Source organism: Hemitrygon akajei, chromosome 29 (genome assembly GCF_048418815.1).
Source record: "Hemitrygon akajei chromosome 29, sHemAka1.3, whole genome shotgun sequence".
Lineage (NCBI taxonomy): Eukaryota > Metazoa > Chordata > Chondrichthyes > Myliobatiformes > Dasyatidae > Hemitrygon > Hemitrygon akajei.
The window spans coordinates 48,917,186-48,930,517 of NC_133152.1; the positions used below are offsets into that span (position 1 = coordinate 48,917,186).

The 13,332-nt window shown below is 46.5% G+C and overlaps 1 protein-coding gene across 4 annotated transcripts in view; it reads left to right on the plus strand.

The window, feature by feature from the left end:
* Positions 1-9,535: 9,535 nt before the first annotated feature.
* Positions 9,536-13,332, plus strand: part of mib2 (MIB E3 ubiquitin protein ligase 2) — a 237,891-nt gene continuing 234,094 nt past the window's right edge. For 2 of the 4 annotated variants that reach the window (XM_073032417.1, XM_073032421.1), the window contains exon 1: positions 9,537-9,689. The gene's annotated coding sequence lies outside the window, so the exon portion shown is untranslated. Of the gene's footprint in view, positions 9,690-13,332 lie in introns of all 4 variants that reach the window. The other 2 variants (XM_073032420.1, XM_073032418.1) reach the window with 2 other exon arrangements.

Consider the following 13,332-nt stretch of genomic DNA (forward strand, 5'->3'; position numbering starts at 1 on the left):
TTACTGATATCCTTCCTATAGTTAGATGAAGAGAACTGCACACAATACTCCAAATTTGGCCTCACCAATGTCTTATACAACCTCACCTTAATATTCCAACTCCTACATTCAATACTTCGATTTATGAATGCCAGGATGCCGAAAGCCTTCTTTCCCACCCTGTCTACCTGTGATGCCACTTTCAGGAAATTATGTATCTGAACTCCCAGATCCCTTTGTTCCTCCACACTCCTCAGTGCCCTACCATTTAATGTGTATGTCCTACCTTGATTTGTCCTTCCAAAATGCAACACCTCACATTCGTCTGTATTAAATTCCATCTGCCATTTTCTGGCCATTTTTCCAGTTGGTCCAGATCCCTTTGAAAGCCTTCCTTGCTGTCCACAATGCCTCCAATTTTAGTGTCATCAGCAAACTTGCTGATCCAATTTACCACTATCGTCTAGATCATTGATATAGACAACAAACAACAATGGTCCCAGTACAGATCCCTTAGGCACACCACAAGTCACAGGCCTCCAGTCTGAGAAGCAATCATCCACTACCACTCTCTGTCTTCTCCTACACAGCCAATTTTGAATCCAGTTTACGACCTCTTCGTGGATACTTAGTGTCTGAACCTTCTGAACTAAGCTCCCATGTGGGACCTTGCCTTACTAAGGTCCATGTAGACAACATCCACAGCCTTTCCTTCATCTACTTTCTTGGTTACCTCCTCAAAAAAACTACAAGATTCGTTAAGTGCGATCTACCATGCACAAAGTCATGTTGACTATCCTTAATCGGCCCTTGGCTCTCTAAATCCTCGTATATCCGATCTCTCAGAACACCTTCCAATAATTTACCTGCTACTAATGTCAGGCTCACCGGCCTGTAATTACCTGGTTTACTTTTGGAGCCTTTTTTAAACAACGGAAGAACATGAACTACCCTCCAATCCTCTGGCACTGCACCCATGGCTAAGTACATTTGAAATATTTCTGCCAGGGCCTCTGCAATTTCTACACTAGTCTCTCTCAAGGTCTGAGGAAATATCATGTCAGGCCTGGGGGATTTATCTACCTTTATTCGCAGTAAGGCAGCAAGCACCTCCTCTTTAATCTCTATATGTTCCATGACACTACTGCTTGTTTCCCTTCCTTCCATATATGCTATGCCAGTTTCCTGAGTAAATACTGATGCAAAAAAAAACTGTTTAAGATCTCCTCAATCTCATGAGGTTCCACACATACACGACTACTCTGATCTTCTAGGGGATCAATCTTGTCCCTTAATATACTTGTAGAAACCCTTCGGGTTTACCTTCACATTATCTGCCAAAGCAACCTCATGTCTTTTTGCCTTCCTGATTTACTTATTCAGTATTTTCTATACCCTTCAAGTACCTCATTTGTTCCTTGTTGCCTAGACCTGCTATACACCTCTTTTTCTTAACCAGATCGCCAATATCCCTTGAAAACCAAGGTTCCCTATGCCTGTTAATTTTGCCTTTAATCCTGACAAGAACATGCAAACTGCATTCTCAAAATTTCACCTTTGAACTCCTTCCACTTACTGAACACATCCTTGGCAGAAAACAACTTATCCCAATCCACGCTTCCTAGATCCATTTCCACAAAATTGGCCCTTCTCCAATTTAGAACCTCAACTTGAGGACCAGACCTATCCTTATCCATAATTAACTTGAAACTAATGACATTATGGTCACTGGACCCAAAATGTTCACCTACCCATACTTCTGTCACCTGACCTGTCTGGTTCCCTAATAGGAGATCAAGTATTGCATCCTTTCTCACAGTATATAGGTACCTCTATATGTTGATTTAGAAAACTTTCCTGAACACATTTGACAAACTCCAAGCCATCTAGCCCTTTCACAGTGTGGTAGTACAGTATTGAGGATACTCTAGAAATATAGATGATCAGCCAGGGTACAGAGGATGTTATACAAAATGTTGACAGGCCACATTTAGATAAGTGGTTAGTTTTGGTTATCTTGCTACAGGAAATATCCTGTTAATTTGGAAAGGGTGCAGAGATTTACAAGGGTGAGCTGTGATTCGAGAGATTGAGCCAGTTGTGACTTTTCAGTGAAGAGTAGGGGAATGAGGGGTGATCTTACAGAGTATAAAATCATATGGGACATGGAAAGGATGAATGCCAACAGACCTTCCTAGAGTCATGGAATGAAAAAACTGAAGGGCAGCGGTTCAGAGGGAAAGATTTAAGGGAAATGACAGGCAGTCTTTTTCCACCCATACAGAGGGTGCTCTGTATATGATATAAATTGCGAGAGGAAGTGGCTGAGGTAGGTATATTAACAACATTTTAAAGACACGGATAGGGAAGGTTTAAAGGGATATGAGCCAAGCACAGGCAAATTGTAGTCTTGTACGGCACAAACCTGTTGGGCAGAAGGGTCTGTATGCTCTATGATTATATCTTTGTTATGTGGAAGGAAACCAAGAACCTGGGGACAACAGTTGTGGAGAACAGACAGGAGCATGGTCAGGATCAAATCCAAGTCACTAGACCTGAGGCAGTGGCACTGCTATGTCACAAAGCTACCCATTAAGAAAATAAAACTAAACCCACTTAGTAAGAGCCTCTCTCCCTGGGGAAGTAAATATTTCCTTGGGGTTTAAGTGCTATTCATTTATTAGTTCTCAAAACTTAACTTTTTTTGAAAAGTTCATTCCCATTCTTCACCAAAACCTCTCAGAAACATGATTTTAACCACTGAAAAGCCACCTTATGGTCATTTGTCGATTTTTTTTTGGTGCCACCAAGCTCGAGTGAACAGCACTTACTTAGCACTGGCTGCCACCAGGCTACAGCATACCACGTCTTACAGATCAAAAGTCATGGATGAACCAGGAGGTTCATAGTCTAGTGAAGGCAAGATCTATGGCATTTGAGTCTGGAGACACAGGACTATACAAGGAAACCAGGTATGACTGATGGAGGGCTATTTCAAGTGCAAAGGAACAATTTTGAATGAGGTTAGAGGTGAAATCAGACGCACATCAACTCTGACAGAGTTTTTAGGCCAATTACTTAATACAAAGCAAAACCCAACATGAATGGCAGTGATGTTTCACTCCCAGATGAGTTCAACAACTTATGCTTGCTTTGAAAGGACAAATAAAACTACAGTTATGGGGAGCCCTGCAGCACCTGGGGACCCTGTGACCTCTGGCTCAGAGGTCGATGTCTTTCAAGAGGGTGAACCCTCGCAAGGCGACAAGCCCCAACAGAGTACCTGGTAGGGCTCTGAAAATGTATGCCAACCAACTGACGGATGTGTTCAAAGACATTTCCAATCTCAATTGCTACAGTTGGAAGTTCCCACCTGCTTCAAAAGAACAACAATCATACCAGTGCCGAAGAAGAGCAGGGTGAGCTGCCTTAACAATTATCATGCAGTAGCATTCAGATCTACGGTGATGAAGTGCTTTGAGAGGTTGGTTAGGGTTAGAATTAACTCCTGTCTCAGCAAAGACCTGGATTCACTGCAACTTGCCTATCTCCACAATGGGTCTACGGCGGATGCAATCTCATTGGCTTTTCATGTGGCCTTGGATCACTGGGACAATGCAAATACTTATATCAGGATGCTGTTTATTGACTACAGCTCAGCATTTAACGCAATCATTTCTACAGTTCTGATCAAAAAGTTCCAGAACCTGGGCTTCTGTATCAACATTCTGCAACTTGATCCCCAACTTCCTCACCAGAAGACCAGATTGGAAATAACATCTCCACATCGCTGCCAATCAATGCTGGCGCTCCTCAGGGATGTATGCATTACTCACTGCTCTACTCTCTCTACACCCTTGACTGCGTGGCTAAGCACAACTCAAATGCCATCCATTAATTTGCTGATGTCACAACTATTGTTGGCAGAATTTCCAACAGTGACGAGAGGGCATACAGGAGTGAGGTGTATCAGCTATACACATGCACTCAGCTTCAGTAAGACCAAAGAACTGATTGTGGACTTTAAAAGGGGTAAGATGAGGGAACACAAACCAATCCTCATAGAAGAATCAGAAGTGCAAAGAGTGAACAATTTCAAGTTCCTGAATGTCAATATCTCCAAGAATTTATCCTGGGCCTGACATATCGATGCCGCTACAAAGAAGGCATGACAGTGGCCGTACTTCATTAGACGGTTGAGAAGACTTGGTATGTCACCAAATTTCTACAGATGTACTATGTACAGATACAGAGAGCATTCTAACTGGCTGCATCAACATCTGGGTTGGGGGGGGGGGGTTGTTACTGCATGGGATTGAAATAAGCTAGAGACTTATGAACTTAATCAGTACCATCATGGATACTACAGAGGCTAGTTTCAAAGACATCTTCAAGGTACGATGCCTCAAAAAGCCGGTGTCCATCAATAAGGACCCCCATCATGCAGGACATGCCCTATTCTCATTGCTACTATCAAGTCCACAATCATACAGGAGACTAAAGGCACTCACTCGACAATTCAGGAAGCTAGATATTTCCATGATATAAATCAGATAGGTTTTACATTTGGGACATGACGGTGCAGTAGGGAAGTTATTTGACCAAAAACCCATCACATCAGCTAGGGATTACAAAACTACTCTAAGTAATGGTATCAGAATCAAGTTTAACAACTATTTACAAGTTGGTGGTGCACATGAACGAAGTGGCCATTCTGGCTCCAACCAATGGTGACACTCCTTGTCCTGTTCTTATGACCAGCAAACACTGCTGAACATTAAGAACACTAAAATCTTCAAGTCTACCTCACTAGCAAGTAGAAAAACAAATGTCCTACACAGTTATGGACTAATGTGTGGAGCAGGTTCTTGCTTTGTCCTTGGATTCTTTACCCTTTATGTCTAATTGTTTGTGCCTTTGCACTAGCCCTGGTTAACACTTTGTTTTGCAGGTGTCTCAATTGGGATCATGGGGATTGTTAAACTTTGTTTTTATCACTTGTATTCAATGTGGGATAATTTAATGAGCACAGTAACGTCAGTGTCTGGAATTCCTACATGCTCCAAGGTGTATTTGGGGGCAGTGCTCTGCATCTCTGTTTTAAATGGATGCCCCTCTATCCTGAGGCTGTGCCCTCTGGTCCAAGACTCCCCCACCATGGGAAACATCCTTTCCACATCTACACTGTCTAGGTCTTTCAACATTTGAAAGGTTTCAATGAGATCCCCCTCATCCTTCTATATTCCAGCAAATACAGACCCAGAGCCATCAAATATTCCTCATATGATAACCCTTTCATTTCTGGAATCATCCTTGTAAAACTTCGCTGACACCCCAATGCCAGCACATCTTTTCTAAGATGAGGGACCCAAAATTGGTCATAATACTCAAGGTGAGGCCTCACCAGTGTCTTATAAAGCCTCAGCATCACATCCCTGCTCTTGTATTCTAGATCTCTTGAAATGATGCTAACATTGCATTTGCCTTCCTCACCACCAACTCAAACTGCAAATTAACCTTTGGGGTGTTCTACACAAGGACTCCCAAGTCCCTTTGCATCTCAGATTTTTGGATTTTCTCCCCGTTTAGAAAATAGACTGCACACTTATTTCTACTATGAAAGTGCATGACAATGCATTTTCCAACATTGTATTTCATTTGCCACTCTCTTGCCCATTCTCCTGATCTATCTAAGTCCTCCTGCATCTTGTCTGTTTCCTCACCACTACCTGTCCCTCCACCAATCTTTGTATCATCTGCAAACATGGCAACAAAGCCATCTATTCCATCATCTAAATCATTGATACACAGCATAAAAAGAACTGGTCCCAACACTGGCCCCTGTGGAATATGACTAACCATTGTCAGCCATGCAGAAAAGGATCCCTTTATTTCCACTCACTGCCTCCTACCAATGAGTCAATGCTCTAACCATGTCAGTAATTTTCCTGTGATACCATGGGCCCTTAACTCATCAAAGCCTTGTCAAAGGTTTCTGAAAGTCCAAATATACAACATCCACTACATCCCCTTTATCTATCCCATTTGTAATCTCCTCAAAGAATTCCAACAAGTTCAGTGGGCAAGACTTTCTCTTAAGTAAACCATGCTGACTTTGTCCTGCCTTGTCCTGTGTCTCCAAGTACTCCATAACTTCATCCTTAACAATTGACTCCAACATCTTCCCAACCAATGAGGCCAGGCTAACTGGTCTATAATTTTCTTTCAACACACACAAAATCCTGGAGGAGCTCATGTGGCCAGGCAGCATCTATGGAAAAGAGTGCAGTCAATGCTTCGGGCCAAAACCCTTTGGCAGGACTGGAGAAAAAATGCTGAGGGGTAGATATGAAAGGTGGGAGGAGGGGAGAGAGCAACACCAGGCAATAGGTGAAACTTGGAGGGGGAGTTATGAAGCAAAGAGCTAGGAAGTTGATCGGTGAAAGAGACAGAAGGCTGTGGAAGAAAGAAAAAAGGTGGGATAAGGGGAAGTGCACCAGAGGGAGGTGATGGGTGGGCAAGGAGATAACATGAGAGAGGGCAAAGAGGATGGGAAATGGTGAAGGGGTGGGGGGGGGGATGGAATTACTGGAAGTTTGAGAAATCAATGTTCATGCCATTAGGTTGGAGGCTACCTAAATGGAATATAAGGTGTTGTTCCTCTAACCTAAGTGTGGCCTTATCACAACAGTGGAGGAAGCCATGGATGGACATAGCGGAATGGAAATTGGGAAGTGGAATTAAAATGGGTGGCCACTAAGAGAACCTTCTGCTTGATGCTCAGTGAAATGATCTCCCAGTCTACATTGGGTCTCACCGATGTACAGGAGGCCACAACGGGAGCACCAAACACAGTAAATAACTCCAGTGTCGCCTCACCTGGAAGGACTATTTGGGGCCCTGAATGGTAGTGAGGGAGGAGGTGGAGGGGCAGGTGTAGCACTTGTTCCGCTTGCAAGGATAAGTTTGGCATTACTATCACTGTTTCCCTTTTAAACCAAGTGGGAATTTCCAATTGTAGCATTGAGAGATTGGAGCTGCCCTTGAATACTCCTGGTTGGCACAGGTTTTCAGTGTCCTGCCAAGTACACTATCAGGGCCTGATACTTTGGAGCAGTGAGAAATTGAATATGTCCTTAAAACATAGGGGCAGAACTAGACCATTTGGTCCATCAAGGATGTCCGACTATTTGATCATGGCTGATCCCCTTCCATCTGAAACCCATTCTTCTGCTTTCTCCCCGTAACTTTTCATGCCTTGACTTATAAAGAATCTATCAGTGTCAACTTGAAATACACCAAATGGCCTGGTCTCCACAGCTCCACCATTTTCTGGCTGAAGAAATTCCTCTTCGTCTCCGTTCTAAGTGGACAGCCCTCAATTAAGATTGTGCCCTCTAGTTCTAGGCTCAACCATTATAGGAACCAAGCTCTTCTCATCCACTTTGGATGAGAAGGCCTTTCAACATTCGATAGGTTTCATTGAGATCCCCGCCCCTCCCCATTAATTCCAGCAAGTTCAGCTTCTGAGCCATCAAACACTCCTCGTTTGATAAGTCTTTCTTTCCTGGAATCATTATGGTGAATCTCCTCTGAACCCTCTCCAATGTCAGCACATCCTTCCTTTGCTAAGGGGCCCAAAACTGCTCATAATACTCCACGTGAGGCTTCACCAGTGCCTTATGAAGCCTCAGCATTGTTCTTAAGAGAGCATAACCTAGAAGTTAAAAAAAAATTGATTCAGACTTTTACAATAGCATACAATGCGTACAAAAAAAAAGTTCTGGTTCTCCCTGAACTGCTGCCTGTCATTGGTCTGATATATATTCATCTACAGAGGCACTGATTGAAATACCACAGAAACACACAAATTCACAATTTACACTGGACCTTGTTTCAGAAATATTGCTATTGTTTTTATGTTACACAATTTGAATTTTAAAAAAACCACAAAAACAGAAAGGGTTTGATTTTGCACATTCCATATTTACCTAAAATTGGGGAAAATAAATGCTATGACTAAAAGACAGACTCTATGGTGATTGTCACATTTGTGTGTGTGAGATCCTGTTCTTGGTAAATTAGAGATCTATGTCAGTGAGGTAAAGGAGCCTGAAGACACACTTAATGTTTCAGCAACAGCTTCCTCTCCTCTGCCATCAGACTTCTGAAGGGACATTGAGCCTATGAACACTATCTCAGTATTTTTCCCTTTCTTTGTGCACGACTTAGTAATAAACATTACTAATAGTCATAATAGTTGACTTGTCCTATATTGATACATAACTACATAATTTGATACATATAGTATTATTACATACATTAGATACATTCACCTTTGGTTGTTTATATTTAGACCGTTATCCTTAGCTTTGCACACATTGCATAACATCAAGAAGCACTCAGCAAGAAAGTGGAGATGTTCTACAGCCATTCAAACTCTGTTCAGTCGTCCAGAGTGACCCTGAGCTTTAATTCCCTGCCCCACTCCCACTCTGACAGACAGACAAACATACTTAATTGATCCCGAGGGAAATTGGGTTTCATTACAGCTGCATCAAGAATAGTGAAGAAATATAGCAATATAAAACCATAAATAATGAAACAATAATAAGTTAATTATGCCAAGTGGAAATAAGCCCAGGACCCTATTGGCTCAGGGTGTCTGACACTCCGAGGGAGGAGTTGTAAAGTTTGATGGCCACAGGTAGGAATGACTTCCTATGCCGCTCAGTGTTACATCTCGGTGGAATGGATCTCTGGCTGAATGTACTCCTGTGCCTAACCAGTACATTATGGAGTGGATGGGAGTCATTGTCCAAAATGGCATGCAACTTGGACAGCATCCTCTTTTCAGACACCGCCGTCAGAGAGCCCAGTTCCACCCCCACAACATCACTGGCCTTACGAATGAGTTTGCTGATTCTGTTGGTGTCTGCTACCCTCAGCCTGCTGCCCCAGCACACAACAGCAAACATGATAGCACTGACCACCGCTCTGCCCCTTCTTGTAGGCAGCCTCAGTGTTCTTTGACCAGTCCAGTTTATCGTCAATTCATATCCCCAGGTCTTTGTATCTCTTGGTCTCCTACAGTACTCCAATGATGTTCACGTAAGCTTGACGAACAGCCTTCTCTGGCTACATTGAGGCACTTGGGGCTAAAACTGAGGGTAACTATTTGGCCCTACTCACAAGAGAATCTGCAGATGCTGGAAATCCAGAACGATACACACACAATGCTGAATAAACTCGGCAGGTTAGGCAATATCTATGGAGGGAAAGAAGAGCCGACGTTCCGGGTCGAAAACCTTCCTCAGAACCCTAGTACTAATGTCAGGCAATTACTTTATCGTTTTGGTCTTTACGAACCCGCTGTCAGTTTGTTTTCTATCTGGTGTCTCTGAGATGTAATATTACCTCTAATGGCTCGAACTACTACAGATCCTACGTCCTTTCCACCTTGCTTCTCCCTACAAAACTGTTTGACAAGTTCATTATTTGTAAAATGAATCACCGAGTAGAATTAATGAAACAAGGGGTGGGACTGGTTCCGTTTTCCGGCTGGGAGGGAGGACAAGGCGCCGGGGGATCTTTTACGGTGACGCGCTGCTGAAACCGCTCTATGCGGGTCAGCGGGCGCTCCGTGCGGTTAATGCTTCCCCCTGAGAGCCGCCGCGCCGGAACGTTGTGCGGAGGCGCCGGGATGGCGGGTGAGTGACGGCGGCCCCTCCCGCGGGCTCGCCCGGCGCCGAGGGCCGAGGCCTGGGGCCTGAGCGGTTGGAGAGGCTGCGGCGGGGAGGCAAGAGAGAGGAAAGGCAGTGGTAGTGCAGTGGAGGGTGGTGTGGGGAGTTACCGGATGGAGGGTGGTGTGGGTAAAGGGCATTGCCGGGGTTGGGTCTAGAGGGGAGTATGGGGGAAGGGAGGTAAGGATGAGGAGAGTGTGGGGTTGAGGTGAGGTGACGGGTGGGGGTAGAGGGAGCACCTCACGTCCAGGGGTGAGGCTGGGTCCACTGTTTAAGGGCGGGGTAATTGGAAAAGTGGTGGCGGGATCGGTGCAGGGAGTGAGGCATTTCGGAGAAGGGGTGGTGGCATTGGGGAGGTGTGGGGCTGTTAGTGATGGAAGAGTCATTGGGGAGGGTGAGTGGATGGGGTGGGGGACTTTGTGTCTTGCTTCTCAGTTGTGAGAGTCGGCGTGGAACTGCTCATTCCTGCCTCCCCTCATGGGACAGGATTATTACCACTAAAATATCCACTTCCACGTTTCCCTAATTCCCACAGTACTAGGTAATGGTTAAAAAACATTAAAAACTGTGTTTCTTTACCTATGGATTTCACTTGTGAATTATTTTGTTTTGAATTCATTGTTTTGGGCACAGTGTGGAATAAGTGTTAAAATCGTGGGCAACTGTCAATCCTGAAACCCTGGGCTCTCCTTGCTGCATCTTCTGCAGGACCCAGTTACATGAACCTTGTTCTGATTAAGTCCTTCGTTATGGAGGAATGATGGTGTGGATAGTCTGAGGCTTTCGTTTGGTGTTGTTTTCCTGGGGTTTTGTGGTTTGTAGAGCTGCTGGAGTTTAATAGACAAGGATGTATCATATAATGTGAATCAGTGAGAAGGGTACTTTGAGATGTAAATACCAGTATCTGGTTATTGTCTACTGCAGGACGAGGAGGAGGGCAATTTGTTCAGCAACGTTTTAAGAATAATTTAAAGCTTCAGTACAATAATGTTGTTACAAATACTAAAGAAAGTGTTCACTTATTTTGAGATTATTGTAACAGGCCCTTCTGGCCCAATCAGCTACGCTGCCCAAATACATCAAGTGATCAATAGACCTACTAATCCCTGTGTTTTTTGGAATGTGGGAGAAAACCAGAGCATCTGGAGGAAACACACATGGTCACAGGGAGAATGTACAAGATTGTTACAGATAGCAGCAGGAATTGAACACAGGTCACTGTCACGTGTTACGCTAGACGCAACACTACAGTGCTGCTCCAACTATGTTGGGTGATTGGCTCTGTCTGTGTCTCTCCGACACACTGAAATATTCTAAATTAACACAAAATGCTGGAAGAAATCAGCAGGTCAGGTAGCACCTATGTAACTGAATAAATGGTCGATCTTTTGGGCCAAGACTCTTCAGGACTGAACTGTTGAATATTCACACAATGTATAGGAATATTAAAATCAGCTGATTTGTTTAAACCTTTGCCCTCTTTCTGGGGGAAACATCTACCATATCTATACCTCTTGTGATTTTATATATGTTTGCCCCTCAGCCTCTGATACTACGGAGAAAACCATTCTCACTGAGTTTCTTCAGCATTTTGTCAGTGTTGCTCAAGATTTCCAGCATCTACAGTATCTCGTATGTTTACGATTAAAATTAGTTCAATTTCCTCATACAGTTAATCCAAGCAACATCCTGGTGAACCTGTTCTGCACCCTCTCCAAAGCCGCCTCCTCTTTCCTGTAATGGGGCGACCAGAACTGCACACACAAATCCAAATATGGCTGAAACAAGGTTTTATACAATCGCAGCCTGACCTTCCAGTTCCTAAACTCCGGGCAGGAGCTGATCTATGCACCTTCTTTACCACTCTATGCAACCTCATTGCTGTCCTCTGCCCACGATCCCTCAGTACATCAGTGCTCTCAAGAGGTGGAATGTAGAACAGTACAACACTGAAGCAGGTCCTCTGGCCCACACTGTTGTGCTGAACCAAGTAAATCAATAATCAAGTGGCCAACTAAACTAATTCCTCCTGCCTACACAGCGTCCATATCCCTCCATTTTCCTCACGTTTGTGTTCCTATCTAAACATCTTTTAAATGTCCCCAATATATCTGTCTCTGTCACCACCCAGGCACCCTCCACTCTCTGTGTTTATAAAAAAAAATGCTCCTCACATCTGTAAAATCACCCCCTCACCCTTAATGCATGCCCCCGTCTTTGAAATTTCAACACTGTGAAAAAGATGCTGTCTGTCTACTCCATCTATGCTTCTCATAATCTTACACTGCAAATGGTCAGACCCCCCCCCTGACACGGCAAGCTGTCAAACCCCCCCGACACTGCAAGCGGTCAGACCCCCCCCCCCCGACACGGCAAGCGGTCAGACCCCCCACCGACACTGCAAGCTGTCAAACCCCCCCGACACTGCAAGCTGTCAGACCCCCCCACCGACACGGCAAGCGGTCAGACCCCCCACCGACACTGCAAGCGGTCAGACCCCCCCCACCGACACGGCAAGCGGTCATAACCCCCCCCCCCCCCGACACGGCAAGCGGTCAGACCCCCCCCCCCGACACTGCAAGCGGTCAGACCCCCCCCGACACGGCAAGCGGTCAGACCCCCCACCGACACTGCAAGCGGTCAGACCCCCCCCCACCGACACGGCAAGCGGTCAGACCCCCCACCGACACGGCAAGCGGTCAGACCCCCCACCGACACTGCAAGCGGTCAGACCCCCCCCCACCGACACGGCAAGCGGTCAGACCCCCCACCGACACTGCAAGCGGTCAGACCCCCCCCCCCCGACACGGCAAGCGGTCAGACCCCCCACCGACACTGCAAGCGGTCAGACCCCCCCCCACCGACACGGCAAGCGGTCATAACCCCCCCCCCCCGACACGGCAAGCGGTCAGACCCCCCCCCCGACACTGCAAGCGGTCAGACCCCCCCCGACACGGCAAGCGGTCAGACTCCCCACCGACACTGCAAGCGGTCAGACCCCCCCCACCGACACGGCAAGCGGTCATAACCCCCCCCCCCGACACGGCAAGCGGTCAGACCCCCACCGACATTGCAAGCTGTCAGACCCCCCCGACACTGCAAGCGGTCAGACCCCCCCCGACACTGCAAGCGGTCAGACCCCCCCCCCGACACGGCAAGCGGTCAGACCCCCCCCCCGACACGGCAAGCGGTCAGACCCCCCCCGACACTGCAAGCTGTCAGACCCCCCCCCCGACACTGCAAGCTGTCAGACCCCCCCCCCGACACTGCAAGCGGTCAGTCCCCCCCCACCGACACGGCAAGCGGTCAGACCCCCCCCCGACACTGCAAGCTGTCAGACCCCCCCCCCGACACTGCAAGCTGTCAGACCCCCCCCCCCCGACACGGCAAGCGGTCAGACCCCCCCCCCCCCGACACTGCAAGCGGTCAGACCCCCCCCCCCCCCGACACGGCAAGCGGTCAGACCCCCCCGACACTGCAAGCTGTCAGCCCCCCCCCGACACTGCAAGCAGTCAGAGCCCCCCCGACATTGCAAAAGGTCAGACCCCCCCGACATTGCAAGCTGTCAGACCCCCCCCCCTACACGGCAAGTGGTCAGGCCCCCCCCCCC